Consider the following 22,997-nt stretch of genomic DNA (forward strand, 5'->3'; position numbering starts at 1 on the left):
TGAAAACAAATAATCTTTAAGATGTTTTTAAAGCTTCCCAACTGATTCCCGTATGCAGTGGAGTCCTGCCTCAAGGAATTGAAGATATCCCACACCCTACATAAGCAGGGTTGCCAGATAAAGCACAGGGCACCCAGTTAAATTTGAATTTCCGATTTAAAAGATGAATGACAACTTAGTATAAGTGTGTCCCAAATATTGCATGGGACATAGTTATACTAAAAATATTTGTTGTTTATCTGAAATTCAAATGTAACCCCCTGTTTTTTATTTGCTAAACCTGGCAACGCTATACACAGATCTTTTTCTCTCCAGGCCAAACACCTGATGTGTTTGGCATCTGATGTGTTTCCAAAATTCTTCACCAGTTTGTCACGCTTTGTGGCAATGGCCTAGGGTATCACACTTCATTTGCCAGCGTGGCTCTGGTAACATGTCCCTTAGCTCTGGACTCCCCTCCTAGCCGTTTGTATGTGGAGCCTGGTTTTGGATTTTTCTGCTCAACATATTCCTCTGTGATCTTTTCCTTAGCCCTAGCTCTGGCTCTTTCTGTGCCCCAAATGGGGGGAATGAGGAGTGGTTGGAACAGCCTCGGATGTGGGTTAAGCACGTCTGCCTCCTTGTTCTTTGGATAACCCTGCCCTGTAGTTCCCGGAACTACCTCAGGGCACATGTCCTAGCACGTGGCTACAGAAAGTGTGATTCTTGGGTGAAAAGCATTGGAATTATCTGGAAGCTTATCGGCGTAGGGGATAAAAATTTTGTCCTCTACGCTCTTAGGTCTAGTTATTGGGGGCCTGCAAATTAAACCGACAGCAGACGGACTAACAAGAGAAAAGCATACAACTTTTATTAACATGTGCCGAATGTATATGCGGGAGAACTCCGCGATGAGTAGCTCAAATGGCCGGTTAGAATTTGGGGTTTAGAAACCTAATTTAGTAGGGAAAGAGTGCAGAGGAGGGCACTTATGGAAAAGCAAGTGACTTTTTGGAAAGACAAATGTGACCTTAGGAGAAGGTATGGGAGATATGATAATCTTGTGACAGTATCTGTTTGGGTGTGGTGCTGACTTTTGCTCTTACAGGATGGAAGATGAGAGGGATTTCTAACAATTGCGTTCTTTTGGGAGGCTCCGCTTTTGGCAGATAAGGGATTTCCAGAACTCAAACACCTTCAGCTCAAAATAATTCTTTTGTCAACGTGGCATCTTTTGGGGCGGCGTGTTCTGATCCATTTTGATCAGGAACGCTGACTCCCAGGCCCCACCCCACATCCACTGGACGGATCTGCATTTGAACTAGATTGTTAGGGAGCCTCACGCACATCAAAGCCTGAGAAGCGCTGTTCTAAGTGCAGCTTCCTTAAAAGCAGCTCTAACATGTAGTGATTCCTGTTAGGGAATGAGTCTCTGTCTTAAATACATGGGTTTTCATGGTCAGTCGTCTTGGAAATGGTGGACAGTCTCACCGTCGCTCACCCAGGGAGATGCTAGTACAGACGAGAGGAATCCAGGAGGCAGGCAGGCGCGGCGAGTCCAGCGCGTCTTCGGCCTTGTCTGGTAGGTGTGGATGTTCAGGAGCGTTCTGACAAGGCGCTTGACGGTGCGTCTAGGGGATGAGGAGCTGGCACCTGGAAGCAGGTCAGAGGTGCTGCCAGGTGAGGGCCTGCCAGACTGAAAAGCCAGCCAACCTTAATCATGCTTCTCTCTGTTTATTTCTCCCACCTCACCTTGATGCTCTGAGGGACTTAGGGAAAGTTTTGTGCCCAAAGTGGGGGTCAGCCGTAGACAGTGGGCAGTAGCACCTGCTCTCCCTCAGTCCAGGCCAGCGTGGAGGTGACAGTAGCACTCAGGGGTAGCCACTGCAGAAAGTAAGAGCTGCAGCTGCAGGTTTCACTCTCCATCCCCATGAGGAGACTCTTCCCTCCCCATTAACTTGAAAAACTCGTTTTATTATGGAAGGTGGCAATTCTGTAAGGCTCTTAACAACTTTCAAAGTTAACTCCTGGGAAATCCAGGTTTGGAATTATCTTCTGTATTTCCCCAGAAGCTGAATTCAACTATAAGAAATAGGAAGGTCCCCAAAGTATATTTGCATGTCATTTGCATTTGTATTCTCTACCTCCTCCGGCTTTAAGGTGATGGAACTAGCCCATCATTTATTCCAAAATACGTGATTCATCTTTTTTAATTAGCAAAGGCCAGCAAGCTTGACTGTTTAGAATCTGAGGCCAAATGCTGCAAATTGGCAAGTACCGGATTCATGGATTAATTCAGCCTAAGTTTTTGTTTCGCTTTGCTTTCTGTTGCGTCAGGTTCTAACATGTTGAAGCGGAAGAGGTCTCAGAACCCCTCTAACTCAGTGAAGACAAAAGGCTTCATCTTTCTGTCCAGCCCTGGTAGAATAAGGGTGGTGTGGAGAGAAATCTGAGGTTCTATCTCAGCAGACAAGAGGGACGCCTAGGAATGATTAGCGATGTCTGCATGCGCAGCTGTGTGGAAGGAAAGCAGCTCTATGCCCGGTGTTCCCAGCGCAGAGCAGGGCCCGTCCCTGATGTCACTCCCAAGGGACCTCTTAAATGCTGGAGAGTGGGAGTGACTTCAGGTCACCCGGGAAGTCATTGGCACAGCCAGGAAGTTCCCCTCTTGACTTCAATTCCAGTTCCCTTGCCCTTATACAAATGAATTCTTCTCTTCTCCATCTACACTGATTGAAAGTACGGATCAGTTGCTAAAACCCTGGTTCTATTGGTACCTTACAGTCACGCCCTTAGCTTACTGCTTATATAGACAGCGAGCATCTCCCAACCGTCAAACAGTAAGTGCTCAAAACATTTCGGATGGGTTAGGAAAATGATCTTTGTACACACAGTAATGTCACACACAGAAAAGGAGGCCTTAGGTTCAATTTTCCTTAACATGGTTATAATGATTTTATAACGTAGTTGAATGATTTTAAAGTTACAAATTAGTAATGGTGATTTATAATTATTTTGTTTAATATGCACAAGTGTACTCTGCTCCCCAATCAGCTGACTTGAAATTGCATGCCACTTATGACAAAGGGAAGAGGACCAGATGAGGCAACAGAAATAAAACAGTGCAAATCTATCTCTATTTCTAGGAAAACAGCTCAAAGAGCAAGCCCTGAGAGAGGCGGGTGGACAATGATATGTTTGTTCAGATTTTTTTTTTATTAAAAAAATAAACCTACTGTTTGCATGTGGCACAGAGCTAGGATTGTTCAACGAAGAATTATCAATATATGGTGATGTCTCAATTACTTAGTTATTTTTATTAATTATTTATGATTGTTATTTGTTTTATTAATTGGTCCTCTAGGAACAGACTTCTAAAGCCAGTTCTCCAAGAGCTGGGGGCAATTCCAGCTGCTTTTGTCCTGGGTGGCAGCTACGGCCGAAACCAGAATTATCCCTCCAATACCCTTTTATAATACGAACAGTGTTACCTCAGCACAAGATTGCCCAGTTAAAAATGCTTTTCCCAGATTCCCCTGCAACTAGGTGTGGCCATGCGCATAGGTTCTGGTCAGTGGGAATTGAGTGGAGATGATGTATGCGACTTCCAGGTGGTGAGTCTAAGAGGAAAGAGTGTTCTCTCTCACCTTTGCCCATCCCCCCTTCCTCTGGCTGAAATGTAGATGTGGTGGCAACGCTAGGATGGCAACTGTCAACAGCCACTGAGAAGGAAGCTGCATGTTGGGGTTGGCAGAGAGAGTGGCTGTGTCTCTCACACCACTGAGGTGCCATATTAGTTCTGGGTCATCCAGAGAAATAAACGTTTATCTTGAGTCACTGCATCTGGGGAGCTTTTACTCGCAGCAGCCAAACTTGCACCAGTGACCACAGCTGAGGAGCATCGAGTGCAGCATCTCGGGGGCAGATTTCTGTTGGGGTCGCTACACGCACTCACACACGTCTACTCCTCCGAAAGCCATGCTGGGGTGTGGTCTGTTCCTTTTAGGTGCTTGTGTCATATGAGCAACAGGTTGCAAATCTTCACTGACAAAGAGCACTGGCAGGCAGTCTCTCCATGGTCATTAATCAGATCATTCTACCCCTGGTTAAAGCTCCCTCCTGGTTTCTCATGCCACCCACGTGGAAGTCCGGGTCCCTTCCATGGTCTCCAAGGCCCCACGTGATTTTGGCCCTGCCTGCCCTTCCACCAGCACTTTCTACTCTCCCTGTTTCCCATCCACTCCGCTTCAAGGCTATGGCCGTTTTCGTGTCACAGGTGGGACCTGACGGTGCCTTCTGTGTGGTCTCTCCCCTGGATCTTCCGCAGCCGCTTCTTGTGTCAGTAGTTCAAATGGCGACTATTTCAATAGCAGGCCTGTCTGAAGCCCTATCTGAAATCCATCTGGAGTCCTCCTTCCCTCTCTCCCCATGAGTTTGTTTCATCTGCGCCTCAGAGTGTCACCATCCCAGATCATCTTATTGATTCATTTGCTTATTGTCTCGTCTCCTATGAGAATGTCAGCCCCATGACGGTGTGGGCTTAGTGTTCCAGTGTCTATGAAAGTGCCTGGCACACCGTAGGTACTCAACAAATACTCACTGAATTGTAGAATGGAACCTTATGATGTCTTACTGTTGTTGTTTAAGTTGGACCCACAATAAAGTGGAGGGGCAGGTGCCCAGAGCTCCTAGGAGGTGCCAGTGCTTTCTCGGAGCCTGGCACGAGTGCGCTGACCCAATGCGCTGACCTGCTCTGTGGACACTGGCCTTTGCCTTCTAGGAGCTAACCTTCCAGCTTCCCACCTGTTGGGGTAGCTTGCCTAGATTACAGTCTCCGTGAATGTCTTTAATTTGCAACATGAATCCGCTCAAAGGACAGCAGACATCATAATACATCTACATACACGAATATAAAGGCCCACAGCTGTGGCCAGCAATTTTGTGTTTTGGGCATCTTTGCATCTGAGTGTGGAAAAAAAAAATGTTTTTGAACTCTGATCTTGAGTCAGACTTGATCACTGCTGATGAATGACAAAGCAGTGCTGATTTTGTCTGGAGTTTTTCTGTGAAATACAAAGGGAGAAAGAAACCAGAATAAAGATTTGCAATAAATATATTGACAGAATTCAAAGCAAAGATAATAGATTTGGTCATGTTCCCAGCATCATCCTTGGGGGGTGGGGATGGCAGGAAGCTTGCTCAGCCAGAGCGGCGTTTGGTTATAGATTAATAATCCAAGGTACAAAAAGTGCGGGACAAATTAGAGAAAACATAAACGACAATATTCAACAAACTGAAGTTCAAAGGTTCCTGGAATTTGCAAAATGTTGTTGGTCATACATTTTTTAAAAGTGATGACACAATACAAAGTTTTTGAACTTTGCCACACAAATAGCAAGTAGATTTTTGCTTGAATCATATTAAAGAATTATGCAACTGTTATTAAAAAAAAAAAACGGGGTGGAGGAAACCAGTGGAAAAATTTGAAACTGCCAACCAATAAGTTGCTAGCAATCGAAGACTAATCTGACAATTCTGCTGTTGCAAATGTGCATGTAGTTTATGTTCCGTGCTGCACGGTGATTGAGAGCATCGCTTTGCGCTCATCTGTGGACCCCATCTGGCTCTGACACTTACTGGCTCCATGGTCTGGGGCATCTGACTGAGCTCAGTTTACCGAAATGGTCTTTAAGCCCCATGAGTGATGCCAGCCAGGCACATTTAACTTCTTCCCAAACCCACTTTTATTTCCCCACTGATGCAGCCTCCACACTGTAAAGCGCTATCTTCATAATACAGATAAGGTCATGTCACACACCTTCTTGAAAACCCTTACTGTCTTTGAATGAAGGTGAAGAACAAAATTCTGAATGTAGCCCACAGGCTAAGCATGCCCTCCTCTGCCGCCTCCCAGTCTGTTCACGTGGCCCTGTGTTCCTCTTCTCTCTGCTCCAGCCACGCCGGGCGTCCCCGAGGCCCCTCAGTGCACCATGCTTGTTGCTGTGGCAGCGCCTTTGCTGCCACTCCTCTGTTTCCCTAGAGTTCTCTTTCCCCTTCCGTTTCCCTAACTCATCTTTTTGAGTTCAGTTGAATTGTAAACTTCTTAGAGGCCCTCCTCTGACCTTGTAGGCTTTTCTATACTGCTCCCTTATTGCATACACCCAGGTGGACTCTAACAGTGAATTGTTTAATTGGTGGTTATTGTCTGCTCTCTGACTAGACTGGGGGTCCCGTGAAGACAGGGGTGGCAGCTGGCTCTTTCGCTACATCCGCAGCACTCAGGATCATTTCAACTGCAAGTGACCAGAAATTTAACAAATAATTGGCTTACATTAAATAAAAAAATAAAAAATAAAGGTTGTTTTTTTTTTGAGTGTATATAAAGGCAGGATTCAGACTTCAGATGCTGAAATAGCATCATCAGAATTTCCTCCCTTTCTGCTTTTCTTCCCTCTGTTTTCCTGTGTTCTGTCCTCAGCCAGGCCTCCCACTGTGACCATCAGCAACAGAAGATGCAGGTTATATTATATTATAGGAGCCTAGCACCCCCAGGGGAGAGGCGCTATTTCTTCTCAATAGTTCCAGAAAAGCTCCATGGAAAATTCTCTTTAGTTTATCTTTTTGTTTTGTTTTGTTTTGTTTTTAAACTTTATTGGGGAACAATGTGTTTCTTCCAGGACCCATCAGCTCCAAATCAAGTTGTTGTCCTTCAGTCTTAGTTGTGGAGGGCACAGCTCAGCTCCAAGTACAGTTGCCATTTTCAGTCTATTTGCGGGAGGCGTAGCCCACCATCCCTTGTGGGAGTCGAACCGACAACGCTGTTGCTCAGAGCATGCGCTCTCACCAACTGAGCCACCCGGCTGTCCTCTTTACTTCATCTTAATCATATCACCTCTCTGTTGTGGACTGAATGTTTGTGACTCCAAAAATTCATATGTGAAAACCGTACCTCCCAATGGTAGGAACGGGGACTTTGGGAGTTATTTAGGATTAGCTGAGGTCACAAGGGTGGGGCCCTCATGATGGGATTGGTGCCTTTATAAGAGTCACCAGAGGGCTTATTTCCTCTCTTGGCTTTTCACCATGTGAGGCTACAAGGAGAAGTCAGCAGTCTGTGACCCAGAAGAGAGCTCTCGCCAGAACCCAGTTATACTGGCTCCCTGATCTTGGGCTTCTAGCCTCCACAGCTGTGAGAAATAGTCTGTATTTTGTAAGCCACTGGTTCATGGTACTTTGTTATAGCAGTCTGAACAGACTAGGAGTCTCTCTTTGGAGAGAGGGCTGTGCGCTGATCGACTGGGTATGTCTAGGTCATATGCCACCTTTGAAACTGAAAGATGGGTTATTCACCTTGAACTCCATGGGCTGAGGAGAGAGTAGTTTGATTGTACAAAAGAAAAGTGAGGTGTTACTAGCAAAAGCCGAAATACAGTAAATGCAGACTGGAGAAAGCAGTAAGCATCCTCTGTGGAACTCACCCAAGTCAAATGAAGGAATTCTTGGCTCCCACCTCCTCACTCTCTTCCTGTTGTGTGAGTGGGCGGAACTCTGTCTTCTCCCCCATACGATGGACAGTCCATGCAAAGCATCCTGCTTGCCATGTTTACTGGGATGGTATTGAGGAGAAGCTAGTAGGGTTGTTCAGTCCTCTGTGTATTAAAGCAGGTAAGATCAGAGTTATCAGGATCTTCTCTTACATCTGAACCCTCACATACAAGATCAAGTAAACCCTGTAATGAGACAAATGTCCAGGCTCTCAAGCTGGGGGTTCTTAGGAAATAAACATATTAGGCAACTCACTGGTGTCAATAAAAGTAAGAAATATCACCAACCTTCATTTAAGAGCTGACACTCACTCATTAGCAGTATGACGCTGGGCAAGTGTGACAGGTGCCGATGGGAGCTGGACCACATCCTGTTCAACCTCCTCTCCCAGGGACCTTCTAGCAATGGTGCTTGGGGGTCTTTTGGGCAGAAGAGATGTAAGAAAAAGTCCCTGGGTGGGGCTTCTGGAGGTGCAAGTAGCTATGCTGTGATCACGAAGAGGAAAAGCACACACAGATCCTTATCTCAGAATCAGAGGATTTTTATTTGTTTTTTGCTTTAGGTTTTCCAAGCTGGCTTACTTAGTGTTCAGGCTAAGGCACACAGATAATGGCTGCCAGTATGACGTGTAATAACACTGATTCACAATCCACCTCTGGCACCTCCATTTTCTCACATTGGCAGGAGCCTTTTTTAAAGAGAGTGGAGTGATCATCTGGAAAAAAAAAATCTTCTTTGCCCCGTGAAAGTGCAATGCGTTTAAAAACTTACCATGATGGTTGTTTAGGTCCTGAGTGTTTAAAAAATGTTTTATGATAATTTGAGGAAGCTTTCCTATGGCATTTGGTTAAATTTCTTGTACGTTCGCTTTGGTTTGGAAAATTGCCAGGTTGCATTAATATAACTATAAGGAGATTGTCCTTGGTGTTTTCCTTAGCAATGATACAATTCCAGTTCTGTTTTCACTGCCGAAGCCAGAAGATAAAAGAGACCTCTATTCTAGCTGTAAAAGATGTTATGTTTATTTCTTTGCTTGTCACTGAAGTGGCAGTCTGCTGCTCGGTCATAACGGCGCTCAGTGGTAGTAATGAACAAAACCGGGATGTACTGAGAGTCCGGTAGGCGCTCTCACGCCTGTGCAGCGGGTGGAGGTACTGGGAAAAGATAAAACACCGATCCTCTGAGGTGAGCTTGGGAAACAGCAACACTGAACTCCACCCAGAGGACATTTTGAAGTGATGGTGCTTCCTACTTCATGTCAGTGATCCATGAATTGTTTCTGGCACAGAATCACAGGACGTTGACAGGAGGGACATTATTCTAGAAAAAAAATAGAACAATGTAAGGGAACAATGTAAAGGCTGTCTAGTCCAAAGCCCTCATATCAGGGCCATGGCCCTGAAGCCCAGAGTGGGAGGATGGCCTGCCCAAGGTCACACAGCCATTTAGTGACGAGCTAGGGATAACGCGGGTCCCTGAGATTTGCTGTTATTTAATCCCATCGTAATGGCTGTGATCAAAGGACATAGCTTCTCTCACACATCAAGAAATAACTGGACTTAAAATCAAGTTGGTTAGGTGACTAGCGAACTATGTCTGCTATGAAGGAGGTATCCATAGTCACCCGCTCAGGTCTGCTCATGCACGTGATTTTATTTCTGCGTGACAAGTCCTCATTTGAATGCACAAGTGAACAAACATACCCTGTGGAAAGATCATTAACTGAGCTGTGGCGGGGCCCACAGGTAGGAAACCACACGTTTGTGTGCATCCTGGAGATGGTGGCGATTGGGGCTGTGCTCCCTGCCCTACTGAGGGTTCTGGGTTCCAGATACACCAGCTCCCTCTCTTAGATAGTGGTCCCCTATCTGCACTGAAACACAAAATCTGTATCTGCAGAACAATGTGCATTCATCTATCTATCATCCATCTTCCTCTGATACATGTGATTGTGTGTATGTGCGTGTGTGTGTGTGTGTGTGTGTGTAAATTGATAAGGACACACACACAGATTTCCTTATCAGAGGGTTTCATTTGTCAAGAACTTTACAAATACAAACAGGCAAACAGTTTTATTTCCCCCCAGTTACTACCTTCTGCGTCACATACGGGTTTTGTAGGGTTTGGCATATCACGTTGAAAACTCCTGCTTAAATATGAGTGAAATTAAATTAAAAGTGAACCTAATGAACAACTTTGAAGAGGAAAAGAAGCATTTAAGACGAGTCTGGTGGACTCCTTTGTGTGGAAAGGAGAAAAAGAACTGATCGCGTCTCAGTGCCTGTGCCTCTCATTCTGCTTACTTTTGATTTGTTTTCATGCCTTTTTGTTCCCCATCCGCCAGCTCCTCCTAGAGCAGCAAGGAGGGCCCTAGCCCACTACCCACCTGAAGCCCCTACCCACCTGGTTCAGGCACTCCCAGGGCACTGCTGCCACCACAGATAAGTTGGGCGCAAGCCCCGTAATTTTAGGATCTACTGAAAATCAGAGCCCAGGCTTAGAATTTCTCTCCACATTCCAAAAGTTAAAAAGGAAAAACAACAACAAAATCAACAAACAGCCCGTGGCAAATACTTTGAGTTCTCTTTGTGCTAATTTTGTACTAATATCAAACTCTGAAACTTCTGACCGTACAAAGAGGTTTTTATTTTAAATCCAAAGAACAAATGACCTCTTCAAATTCATAATGAGGCATGCATTGAACGGAACACAGCCCAAGGTGAGTCATTCATTAATCATAAACAAAACAGCCCCTGATCAAGGTCACATCAGAACACACTGTAAAAAGAGGCGAGGTTGCCCAATCCTTTTATTTAATATTAACTACATTATGTTTTTCATGTGAGTTCTGAGAAGGTGGTTTTCTCACTTTCTTTGTAGCCAGCCCAGTGTGAATGGATAATTACTCCCCTTAACGCTGTCTCCCCTGAAGGCTAACCCTGTTCAACAAGACGAGACCCAATCTCCTCTCTCGGGGAGGGGTGGGGGTGGGGGTGGGGTGCATCCAAAGCTGAAGACTTAGCAGGAATCCCTCAAGCATAAAAACATCTGCCAACAGGAATATTTCAGGTGACATGAATAATATTTGTGATTAATAACATCTAACCAGAGAAGCACAATCCAAGAAATACATGATTAGCTGATTACAGATACCTGATATGCTAATTATCTTCAAAAATTTCATCTCTGATGCCTGTTTTGGCAGAAATTTGAGTAGAGGAAGAGGAAATTTAAACTTTTATATAAGTTGGAAACAAAGCATTGGGGCGATTGGACTTGAGAAGACCTGAGAATGGTATTTGGTATTTAATTCTGTCGGATGAGGAGGAAATTAAATAATGAGAATAGACATCAGTGTGAAGATTGAAACTTGAGTCAAAGAGAGCTCAGGGGTTGTCATCAGAGGTCCCTCCATTCCTTCCTTGACAAAAGCCTTCTGGCACTGAAATGGGCAGTAACATGATGTGGTTTGGCAAGTTTCGCCTGGGTGCGTTGGAGGGCTGTGTGTGTCACTGCTTTCCTCGGGTCTAAAGGATTGGCTCCCGCATCCCAGCATTCCCAGCGGAGACCCTGCACTGCCAGCTCTCTTCTCATTTGCTCTGGCCTCACCCATGTCCCAGCCAGGTGTTAGATGACACTGTCACAGAACGTAATGGGGGACCCAGGAGGTTACACAGCTCCTTAGTGGCGTGGCCAGAGCAAACTCGGTCATTTTACTGAGGGAAAAGCTGGGTTCCAAAAAGGGTCAGTAAGTTACCCAAGATCCCCAAAGGGTGACCGATTTCTGGCTGTTTGCTATGGGAACAGTGAATGAATATCACTCTGGATCATTTGTTTAACCACAAATGTTCTCAGTCTCCCCTTCCAGAAGTTTACAATCCAGAGAGACAGTTTGGTGTTTATGGCAAACAAAACAGGTTAAAAACAGCCCTTGGTTAGACAGTAAACTAGGAGAGATGGACTCTGGCAGAGAGAGTCCCCATCTCTGGCCCTCCTTTCTGTGGTCCAACTGACTTCCCTCTGTGTTTCTCCATCATCCCCTAAACTGGATTGGGTTATCTTTGTATTCTAGATCCTGGAAGAAAAGAAATCAGATCAATGCTAATCAGCTCTCCAAAATGCTTCAAGAGTAGGGAAAAAAAAGAAAGAAAAAAAAAAGTTATTTTTTCCCCCTTCTTTCAAACGTGCAGCTTCTGGCTCAGACCTTGCACGTAGTAGGTGTTTTCCAGAAATTGCAGCAAATCTAGATGCGTGCAGGAAACAGGTTTAGTAAAAGTGGTTTTGTCCCCAGGTACTTGGAGTAAGGAAGCTAAGGCTCACCCTGACATGCCCCTGCTTCAGGCGGGGGCAGCACGGATGCAGGGGAAGTCAGTGAAATGACTCTTGCAGTTACTGCCGAGGCTGCAGTCACTGCTGCCTGCACCAGCGCCAGCGTGCGTGTTGTAGGCAGCTTTGATTGAAAAGTTAATCAGCAGGCTTGAGTGTCTATAAGTAAAGAGGAGAGAGAATGATTTAAATACTTGATGAAAAAAATTTTTTTCAAAGCCTTAAACCCCAAACACCTTAAAGTGTAGAGATATCGAATTAAGACACAATGAAAGATGGATTGTGGCAGGTTTTATTCAGAACAATAAAGTTTTCAAGGAGAAAGTGGTCTTGGGAGCAGGAATTCAGCTCATCATGGAACTTAAGGAAGATGGGGAAGAAAAGGAGGAGGGAGTTGCCAGCTGGGTGGGTGTGTTTGTGGGTACAGGATAGACCAGCCACTGCCAGAGATTTTGTGACCCCCACCCCCACCCCAAGACAGTCTGAGGGCTCAGGGGTGTAGCTGAGCTGACCTTTTCCTGCGCTAGTTTACATAATAGTGAACGCCCTGAAGTGAACAACAGCTGGGCAGTCACAAAGAGGACAAACTTTGCAGGTTGAAGTGGTCAGCCAGGCTTCCTGGGGGGAGGAGGAGAAGAGGGCAGCTACTTGAGGGGGGCATTGAAAATGGTCTTTTTGGAGTCGGAAGTACCATTCAAGTTATCAGGCACAACCCTTTATTTAGCTGATGATTTGGAAAAAGGACAAACGTGCCAGGTGGTAGGAAACAAGCGACTGAAATGGAGTGTTTTTTTCTCAGTCTCTGCTACGTCCTCAGGGAGGTTCATTGGCCATTAGTAAACTGGTGGTGTGGAGTAACAATCATACATAGCGTTTGTTCCGTGTTTACCGCAGCTGGTCTGTGCTCGGTACTTTTTAGGCAGTCTCTCATTTACTCCTCCCAGCCACCTCATGTGGCCATTAATTAAACTGCATTTCCTTTAAGAGATGAGAAAACTGAGCATCAGGAAAACAGAATGACTTGTCCAGTGTCACAGCAGTTTGGAGCTAGGATTGAAAGCTCATGCATTAACCCAACTGCCCTGCCTGAAGAACCTTTTGGTGTATTTCAAATCTGCTCTGAAGCAGAACAGGGAAATAAAAGTCTCTAACAGGGCTGGCCAGTTAGCTCAGTTGGTTAGAGTGTGGTGCTAATAACACCAAGGTTGCCGGTTTGATCCCCGCCTGGGCCACCGTGAACTGCGCCCTCCTGAAAAACAAGAAAAAGAAAACAAAAAAGTCTCTAACAGATAAGAGAGCCAGTTCACCTAGTGATGTAAATTCATGTCACGTGCTTAGCACAGCACGTTTTCATTTAATAAAGTATCCACTCTAGAGTCTATAAGACAATAGGTACTCAAATGTTACTATAACGACTGGTGTTGTAACACATGAGCTTTACTTCCTATCGCCTTCCCCCATAGAACCAATGCCCTTGCCAACCCTTGTCCATTTCCCTCTGATTCCTCACACTCAACGTACCTTTGGGACTCTGCGCCCTTTGTCATGATGTTTCCTTAGCTCTGGGTGCCATTTCTTCATTTTTCTTTTTTGTCCATTAAAACTTATTCTGCAATACCCAGCTCAGGAACTGCTTGTCCGTGGTGTTTGTCCTGACCTCATTGACTTCCTCACTTTTCCCGTAATCAGAATGCCTCCTCCTTAGTGAAAATTCCAGGCTTCGGGTTACGCCTTGATTGGCCCTGATTAATTTTTCTAGCATCCTGCTGAGATGTAGACAAGTTCATTCCCCCAATTCGATCCTGAGATCCTTGAAGTCTGGATGTTGCTTGCTAATATTTATTCTCCTCACCCTTCACCCTGCCCAGCCTCTAGAACTGGGCTGGCACTTAGTAGGCACTCAATGATTAACTGGGATTGCAGATGAATTTTGGGAATTCTATCTTAAAACCCCAGTGTTTTCTATACAGAGGTTGCTCAATACACTGTTGTTGGATATTGAGTCCTTACCAGGACGGTGCTGCTCAGAGCAGTAGCTCCACCCTTTAGAAGACAGGACTTTGCAGCATGGGATCAGGGTATGTTCTGAACAAGAACGACTGGCAGAAAAAGAGTGACAGAAAGCAGCACAGGATGGGGACTGAGCCACAGTGTGGCTACTGAAACAGGACTGTTGAGATGTTGGCCCCAGAGCAACCATTACCATGGCAACTAGAACTAGGGCTGCGTAGACATCTACCCAGCTTCCTAGATGGTCATCCTGGGTAGGTTGGGGTCAGGGAAATTGGTACCCCCTGGGAACCTGCTGTGCTAAATACATCACATTTCACTCCTCGTCCCCAGGGGAGCTGTTGGTGTCACACATTCCATCAGGCATTTCAGCAACCCCCAAATCACTGCTTTACAAAAGCATCTTTTGATTGACTCATCAACTACCAAACAGCAAAGACACGCCTGTCACTGCGTGGGGAGCAGCACTTAGCCATGGGAAGCGTGCAGAGGCTGGGGGTTTGAGCTGTGGCGTGGGGGGTACAGCCAAGAAGAGCACTTGGTCCAGACACCCCAAACATCCTGCCCGTGACCTGGCTCACAGACAGGAATGAAACAGAGTGTGAGAGCAGTCTGTTAGAATAGGAACATTAATACCCTAATAAACAGATACTTACTGAGCACTTATCAGTGTTAAGTGTTGTACATACACATTAAATTAAATTAACTGTAATTTAACCCTTAAAAAAGCCCTATGGAGAGGGAATGCTATTTCCATTTTACAGATGACAACATGGACGTTCAGACACGTTAAGCCTCTTGCCCAAAGTCAAACAGCAAAAAGGAGGTGAAGCAAAGACGTGGAGCCCGGTCTTCCTGACCCTGGTACGCCAGCATCTGAACATTTCGGTTTGCTTTGTTGGGGAGCAGCCTCAGTCCAGGACCTGGTTGTACTCAGAGGACTCGAGCTTGAGAATAGATGAAAACGTACCCAGGGAATCCCTGCTTTCAAAGGGCTACCTTGTCCCTTTTTCCTCACAGATGAAGTACCTGCTCCTTTTCTCTACAGTTCAGCATGCAAATCACCATCTGCATAATATTCTGTTTCAAACTGTTAGGCGCTAGGTAATTACAGTTTACCCACTGGCCATATTTAATTTTTCCAATGTGTTTTCATTCATTCTCCCCCTTCTGGGACCTTTTGTATTTTTTTTTTCCAAAAGAGGAAAATTCTTAGTCATTAATCTAGCACTAAAGTATTTAATTATTATTATAGATATTATCTTTTAACCGGGAAGACTATTTAGAAGCATTAAAGAAGATTTTGGATAAAAATAAACAGAGCAAATATTCAACCACTCTAATATAATTCCATTTATTTCCTGCGTTTTATCTTGGACAATTGGACCAAAGAGCTACATTGTCACATAGGCATTATATACATAAACTTGTTTTATATCTTTCATAAATTTATGTCATTTTATTTTTTTAATGTTAATAAAAGGATTCCATTGCTTTGATTCCATTTCCCAAATGGTGCTCCACTTCCTTGATGTTTAGGTTGCGTCTCCTTTTCAGATATTGTAGCTAACACAGCGACTACTGTCTTACACAAACATTTCTCTTCGATTTCCTAAAGCGATAATTTATGTTCCCAGGAGACTTTGCTGTGTCCTTCCCACCTGATTTTTAAGAGTTAGCAGAGGACCCTTGAATTTGCTAAGAAACGATTTTATACCACTTTTTGGGTCTTTTTACTAAGCCAAACACCATTGGGCACCAAGATGGCACGGTCCTCAAGTCACCGTTGCTCTCTGATGACGAGCTGCAGCATCCAGGGGTCCCCCCTGGGCACTTCATGAACCCAGCTTGCCTGTGAGAGGGTCTCCGGTGCATGGGTTAACGGTGGTTAGTGCCACGTACTCTATATGCCAGACACCGTGCCAAGTGGTTTGCACTCAGCACAGTGCTCTACACATAGTAGGCCCACAGGCAATATTCGTTGGGTGATTGTGTGATCTCCTTTCTTTCTCAGAATACCTTCGACGTCATTCTAATGATTAGTCCCATTTCAAAGATGAGAACACCAAGGCTTTGGGGTAACTTGCTAGAGACACACGATTAGTAAATGATGATGCTAATCTGGATCCTGTTTGGCTTGACTCCAGAGATTGTCCTCCCTCTCATAAAAAATGAAAGACCTCAGCCTGCTTTCGCCATGTTCTGTGTTGCTCATGGGTGGGAGTGCATCTGTATATTTTCTTCTTTTTATTTTTTTAATTTCATCTCATTTCTGGAAATCTTTATGAGATTCCAAAATAACCCCAAATTCAAGGTTTTATTCTGTTTTTGTTGCAAGTCTTTAAAAAGTGACCGAGGGACCAGGAGAACAGGAGTATTAAATTGCCTAGTGTGTCTCACCGACAACTCTGAGGTAAGCCTGGCATCAATGTACCCACTGGACAAATACATTAGAAGCTCTCATCTGTACCAGGTACAGGGCTAGGCATGAGGAATACAGACAGATGAAAGATCTCTTATCAAGATCTCCAATGAAGGCAGAGCAGAATAAGGAGAATGATAAGTGAACAATAGTTACTTAGCATGAAGGGTACTCATCACCTCCACCAATGCCCTTTATAGAGGCAGAGAGCAGCTGGGTATCTGTATGGAAGCATTAGCCTCAAATCCAACCCATCACTTTCTTATTTTGCCTCATCTTAGATAATTCTTCAAGTCCTGCATGGCATCTTTCCATACTAATGCTTGCTTCCTCCCCTCCCCCCTTCCATTAATAATTATCTACGTAATGCATATGCCATGTGATACAGTTATCAGAAAGTGATGTTACCTGAATATACACATACAAAACAATATGAGAAGCTACTTTTCTAAAAGAACAGATAACCTTAAACATTAATAAGTGGAAAATCTGTGAAATCAAAGCATTTTTTTCTTTTTATATAATAGCCTTTCATTCTTTTTATGATTTTGTCTTTGAAAGCTGTTTCTGCAGATGACAGATGATATTGTTCTTCCATCCTGCTTCAGACAGAATTAAGGGAGGAAGGGGGAAAAACTATTGTAGAACCACTCCGCTCTGCAACATGATTTTTATAATTAATATATACAACTGAGCAGAGAAAGGTACGTTATAATGAAATGCAATTAAGAGGTGTTTGTTCTTTCCCACACATGATGACTATAATTTTCTTGGCTGTTTAGAAGTCAACCATTATCATTACATTTTGCACATATCTTTCCTTTTTTTTTTTTGCTCCTGGATTTGTTTATTTTCAGTAAAAAACAAACATGGATTTAAAGCATTTGATATTCAGATAACATCATCTTTTAATTATGGTCTTCGGTGATCATTAAATCTAACACCTTCTATGGCATTTCTTGCATTGGCATGGCTTCCAATTTTTAATTAATGGACCTTTAAAAATAGCTTGAAATAAAACTATAATTTCAATTTATAAAAAAGCTTGGGTTGGATGACAATATTATGTTTTTCTCCCATGTGGAAAGGATCCAATCTGATTTTATAGGTATCTGTCATCTTTGACTTTAATTATAACTCTCCTGTACAACCTGACATTTAGTCATGCACTCTGGGCTGCCCTCTCTTCATGCTCCCCGTTTTCTTTCTCTTTTGTCCCGATCCTCCCCAACTTGAATGGAAAAATAAGGGTTGGGAGTATGCAACAGTCACTGGTGGGGGGAGGTGATGCGTGATGGGGTGAAACTGGGCACCTATTTGGACCCCACTCCCAATTTTCCCTGGCAGTTTTCAGGGCTGAAAGTGTTTGGCCAGTCAGCTCCAGCCGGAAGCACAAAACACGTTTAGAATTGCTGAGCTTGAATGCTGAGAAGCTCACCTTTCGCAGTAGAGACTCCCCATGTGGGAACCCAGAGCCACCATCTCACACAATAGATGCTTAATAAAAATGTGGGGCTTAAAGGAAGCCAGGAGCTTCACTGGGATGAGCGCGAATCAACACAGTTAGAGAGCAGGGTCTCTGACACTAAATGTTAGGGCATGATTTTTACTCAACATCTTTTAAGTCTCCAGGGACCTAAAATTAAGAGTCTCATGCTCTACCAACTGAGCTATCCGGGTACCCAGGGACCTAAAATTAAAGGTGGTGGTGGCATCTACTCCTATTTTCTGTATTTCTTTTTTTGGGATTGTTTAAAGGATGTTCGGCAAAGAATGGCTATTGCCTCTACAGAGCCATGATTAATATTCTAGAAGCTCCTAACAGGGAAACGGTATTGTTGTTTAGCTCAGGAATATGGTTTTTCTCTAGGACAATCAGGAGATGTAGGGAGAGCATATAATGCAGGAAAGCTTTCTTTCTTTTTACTCTTTATAGGGTTAATGTTTTATTAAAATAATAGTCACAGTCACTAAAAATCTCAGCTAGCTCTTGTTAGCCTAGAAGTAGAAATCAAAATATATGGAGGGCAAGATTTAAAGGATCTGGTTAGTTAGATCCCAGGTAACCCCCTCCTCACCCAACTGCTGCCAGTTCAACTAAGGGAAACTTCTATGTGCCAGGTAACTCACAAAAGCACACAAAAACAATAATTCCTGCCTTTGTGAAACTCTTTGACAGAACTATCCAAAGCCAATAAAAGCCCCAGCAAGACAGTGGGAAAGATTTTACATCTCTGGTGGGGCTGAGACCCCGGGCTCACAGGCCAGCCTGCTCCTTGCTCGCCCCTGCAAGCCTCCTTCCAGCTTCTGTGTTAAAACGGGGTTGACTTTCGCTTGGTTCTTAGGGATTATTAATAAAATAGTTCCTTCCAAGTCTAAAGAAAAAGAAAGAGGGAAAATGTCAAACACATAGAAACAGAGTAGAAAAGTGGTGTCAGGGAAGTAGGGAGAGGTCGGCATATGGGCACAGACTTTCAGCTAGGAGATGAGCAAGGTCGGGGAGCTAATGTGTACCATGGCGACTATAATTGATATCATTGTATTGTGGGGTTGAAATTTGCTAAGAGAGTAGAATTTCAATATTTTCACCAAAACAAAGTAGACATGTGAGGTGATGGATGTGTTAATTAACTCAACGTGGGGAATCCTTTCATAGTACATATGTACGTATATCACATCACCACATTGTACACATTAAATACCTTACAATTTTATTTGTTAATTATACCTCAATAAAGCTATATATATATATATATGTGTGTGTGTGTGTGTGTGTGTGTGTGTGTGTGTGTGTGTGTATATATATATATTTATATAACCCTAACATATATATCCCAAACAGTTCCTTTCATAAAAGAGCTGCGTATGAATCCTGGTGGTGGGGAGGTCTCAGACTTTTTCCTTATATCCCTATTCCCTGCTCTTTCCAACCAATGTAGGAAAGCTGTAAAAATGACCCATACCACGTTCTCCTGCTCTGAGCCACTCATGCTTCCAACCCAGCATAACTTCCTTCCAACGAGAAGCAAAGTTTTCGCAGCAACTAAGCTATGCCTTAATTAACTTTCCCTCTCTGCTTCTTATAAAAGTTAGCATGAAACCACTTCTCTGCTCAGCTCTCAGATTTTACAACCTGTTGGACAATTTCTTTGTTTTAACTCGGGCTATTGCAAACACTAGTTGAACCTAAAAGGTTTTACAGGTATTTGTGTGGTGGTCTCTTCCCGTAGGCTTTGCAATTTGTTTCTCTTGGTCTGTCTGCCTGGCTGTACTCCTGCCCTGCCAGAGGGTGTGGGTCATGTGACATCCTAGGTCCCTGCCAGCTCTGGGTCCTCAGACTCTGGCTGTAGGAACACTCAAGGGCATTTGGGGGCCATGCCCTTTTATCTCCCTTCTGTTGACTTGCAGAGCCATGAGTTGGGGATAAGTTCGGGTTTTGACTCGCCCACGAATTGCCAAGTGACGACCAGAGTGGCTCTCTCCCTTGATTGTCAAGTGGGACAATATAGTTGCCATAGAAAATGAGACAGTGCTTCCCAAAGAAGGGAGCGTGGCCTCATGGGTAAGAATCCAGCTCACAGCTCAGAATTCAGGCTCTGCTCACTTGGTGGCTGTAGGTGTTTGAGACAGATAGGCAACGCCAGGAAACCACTGCTCCTTCATCTTTCAAACAGGGCTGCTGCTGCTGCCTTCTTTAAAGGGTTGTTATGAAGGTCAGATGAAAGCTTTTAGCACCAAACCTACAACATATTATAGTTACCAACTCACTATGGCCATGTTGGCAAGGTTCGTTTTGTGTGTTTCTTTGTGTGTGTGTGCATGTGTGTGAAATATACAACTTGACTAGGGTCAGATCATTTCTGACTGAAATGTCATGTATTGAATATTAAGCCTTGAAGGCAACAACTTTTGGAGCCATGTCCATTGGGCGTAAAGGCCCAAACCCTTAGCCCGCTCCCCTCAGCAGATTCTTTTCTTCTTTTAATCAACATATTGTTATTTAAAAGGCCCTCTTGATTTTGTCTTGCCACTTATTCCGGTAACATCTGAACATCTCCCTGTGGTTTGAACCAGGCCCCTGTCTCCTAATTCTCTTCGTCGCCATGGCTGCTAGGTGGGACTTGCTCTCCCATCAGAGCGGGCTTCGTGGGGAGGTGGCCCGGCTGTTGCCCTCTTGAAATTCTTAATCAGTTTTGAACTGGGGCTTCTACCCTTTCGTTTTGCACCGGACCCTGCACGTTCCGCAGCCAGCCTGCCTCTGGGCCGCGTAAACCGAGCTTTGGCTTCTGGTGGCTGTGGGTCTCTTGGGGGGAGTGTTCCATTAGGACAGTCAGCTTGCTCTCCGGGCCTCCGTAAATCTCATGCCTGCAGCAGGTTGTTTGGTTTTCAATCAAGTTAAACTTAGAAAATTGACGATTGCTAATCTCTTTTTCCGACTTTATGGCAAATGCTTTCCTCTTTTACGCCTATGAAAAAGGCCCACCATCTATTTAAACCAATGTCACATAACACACTTCACTGCGGTCAACTTTTGTTTGCTGTCTGATATCTAGACCCACTCATGACAAGGATGCCTGTAACATTGTGGGTGATTTGATTAATGCTACTTCCCATGGTCCTATGCGCTGTGGGGACCTGATGCCCTCTCAGACACTTGGGATGGATCACTTGCCCTACGGTTAGAACATCAACCCTCGAGACAATTGCCCTGGAGCTCCCAGAAAGCATAGTCCCTGCCCCATGGTGAGATGGTGGCCTGGCCCCTTGGGACTCAGACATCCCTTCTTCCAGCCCCTCTGCACTGCCAGAATGCCTCTCTCCAATTCCGCAGAGTTGCTCTGCATCACTTTGCTTTCTCTCTTATTTCCCCTTGTAATGTGAGGCTGTGCCCAGTGATTGAGGATTCTAATTACTCCTCAGAGAGCCTCATATTAATAACAGCCATTGATCTAACTCAGATGATTCAAGCATTTTTATTTCCTAACCTCAAATGTGAGACTTCAGCTCCTCCAAGTTTGAATTCTGCAGCTTGCGAGAGAGAACTAAGACCAGGTTTCAAAATAATAGGTAACCTCTCTCTCCACATCAACCCAAATGCAAAGCCCCGTCTCCTCAATAGATTTTTTTCCTCTTCTTGATCAACATATTATTTTAAAAAATCCATTTTGACTTTCCTTGCCAGCAAAGGCTCTCCGTGCTCTCTGCTGCACAGCAGGAAGCTCTTTTAGACTCGCTCAGATTGGTGGGTGGAGGAGACCACAATTATACCCCATTTCAATGACATGTCTGGGTTGCAGTGACTCCAGACAAAGAAGCTGAAATATATGAAAGTTTCTGTGTCTTCAAGACAGAACCTAAAAATACCTGCCTGAGATGCAGGTTGGGAGCTATTTCCAACAACAGGGCTCCAAGGTTTTCCTGCTGGGAGCTTGAGAGCCTCTGAATTCCTTTTCAGCCGGCTGTCTAGGGTACCTGGTGATCAGGGGAGTGATGCACAAAGACCAATGTGGAGGGTTAGAAGGCTCCCCATGAGGCACCTTAACTCCCTTTTCCCACCCTGCTGTGCCAGGCGGCAGGCTTCCATGGGTCTGCTCCAAGCTAGTCCAGATAGCCAAGGACACAGCCTACGCGAAAGCAGCTTCTCTGGGGACAAGCATTACTGCCACTAGTCCTATGTCAGGGACTTTGCTCTGTCGCGGGGAGATTAAAGAAGCCGGAAATGTGACTGAGCGGAAATGTGACTGAGCAGGAGAGGATCTTAGAGATTTTCCAGGTTCCTCTTCTGATGCTTCCATTATTTCTAAAACAGTGCCACACTCGATGGTTGTACAGCCTTCATTTTCATACTTCCTTTGACGGTGTGCCTACTGCCTCCAGAGGCACCACACCATCCATCTTTGGCAACTTCCCTTAAAAACCACTCATCTTTGTTCTCGAGTCAAAATCAACCAGTCTCTCACATCCAAGTATCAGGGCCACAGAGAATTCATCTAGTTTGTATTCTATACTTTAGTATTATAGATACTTGGTGACCATGCTGATGAGTTCCACAGAGCTTATTTTCTTTAGGTCAATGTCTCTGTTTCCTTTGGCCTTTTCTCAGGGGAACTTGAGTCTAACCCCACCTGGTCTCACTCCTCTGGAAAATCTGTCCAAGGCCTTCTTAACTGTGGCGTTGAAGTCATGCCTTCCTATGTAAGCTTCCGAGAGAACATTCTGGAAACATGTTAACAATGTGAGGATGGGGTTTTCTCATGGGAGTCAGTGATGAGCTCTGTCAGCCTGAATCTTTTTAGTCATCCAGATATCAGTCTAGCTAACTTACTCTGGTTTGGAAATGCTGGATTTGAACCCCATGCCTGGGTCACGCTTAGGAGCGTCTCTTAGCTCTTTACAATGTGCAGTGTCACCCTCTGCTTCCAGAAAACCTCTCCGTCTGGTCACGGTTGTGCTCTTCAGAGGGACAAGGAAGAGTCTCCGATTTGCCGAACTGCTCGAGAAAAGACAGACACTTATTAAAGAGGGAGAGCAGAGAGAATCATACCACTTCAGGCCATTTTTTAATTTCTTAAAAAGGAATTATTTTAAAACACCTGATAAACTACAGTGTAGAGAAGGGAGATCAATATACCAGAAACCCCGGCCAAATACACTATACTGTTTGCTTGAGGATTAGTTCCTCTTTTTTTCCCTCTTCCTTCCTTCCTTCCTTCCT

At 44.4% G+C, this 22,997-nt stretch overlaps 2 long non-coding RNA genes across 2 annotated transcripts; both read right to left on the minus strand.

Moving 5' to 3' along the window:
• Nucleotides 1-3,233: 3,233 nt before the first annotated feature.
• Nucleotides 3,234-8,002, minus strand: LOC109383555 (uncharacterized). The gene is made up of 3 exons (XR_002124213.1): nt 7,812-8,002; nt 7,458-7,628; nt 3,234-5,042 (listed from the first exon to the last, which is right to left on the minus strand). It is a non-coding gene; the product is annotated as an uncharacterized LOC109383555 (long non-coding RNA).
• A 31-nt stretch (nt 8,003-8,033) lies between these two features.
• On the minus strand, nt 8,034-13,776 carry LOC109383551 (uncharacterized). Its single transcript, XR_002124212.1, has 3 exons — nt 13,372-13,776; nt 11,845-13,099; nt 8,034-8,844 (listed from the first exon to the last, which is right to left on the minus strand). It is a non-coding gene; the product is annotated as an uncharacterized LOC109383551 (long non-coding RNA).
• Nucleotides 13,777-22,997: the final 9,221 nt, after the last annotated feature.

Source organism: Hipposideros armiger, unplaced genomic scaffold, assembly GCF_001890085.2.
Source record: "Hipposideros armiger isolate ML-2016 unplaced genomic scaffold, ASM189008v1 scaffold_4, whole genome shotgun sequence".
Classification (NCBI taxonomy): Eukaryota; Metazoa; Chordata; class Mammalia; order Chiroptera; family Hipposideridae; genus Hipposideros; species Hipposideros armiger.